Raw genomic sequence first — 546 nt, 5'->3', positions numbered from 1 at the left:
TAAATACAGAAAAAAATGACATATTCTCTATCAATAATTCTCAATGAGTGGTATACACATATACAAAATATATTTCTTGAAGAAATAATACATTTTATTTCTATATTGGTGATATTTAGTTTTACTTTGTAAAAAGTTAGTTGAAAAGTCTTTTACCAGATATCATAGGATCATTTACAAAGATTTTCCCTATATGCACAGGTTTGCTTTATAGATTTGGCATTAAATCCCATTTTCATTGTTTTAATTATAATATTGAAAAATGTGATAAGATAAATATGCAAAGCAAGATCTATTGGAAAAATAAACATACTGATTTGCTTTGCAATCTGAAGAGGGAAAAAGACTCATATGATCTTGAAAAGGCATTTATAAATAGCCCATGTACTGACAAAAGGAATAGAGGATCAGTCTATATTTAACAGGACAGTCATTAGATTATCAAGTCATGATCACTGGCATTGTTCTATTAATATCAGTGCTAACCCACTGCTCCCATACCCATTCCTGAAAATTCTCAAATATTAAATTCATTTTCTTTCTTTT

The sequence above is a fragment of the Bison bison genome, unplaced genomic scaffold, assembly GCF_000754665.1.
Source record: "Bison bison bison isolate TAMUID 2011002044 unplaced genomic scaffold, Bison_UMD1.0 scf7180017854792, whole genome shotgun sequence".
Taxonomy (NCBI): domain Eukaryota; kingdom Metazoa; phylum Chordata; class Mammalia; order Artiodactyla; family Bovidae; genus Bison; species Bison bison.
This window is presented reverse-complemented; position numbering follows the sequence as displayed.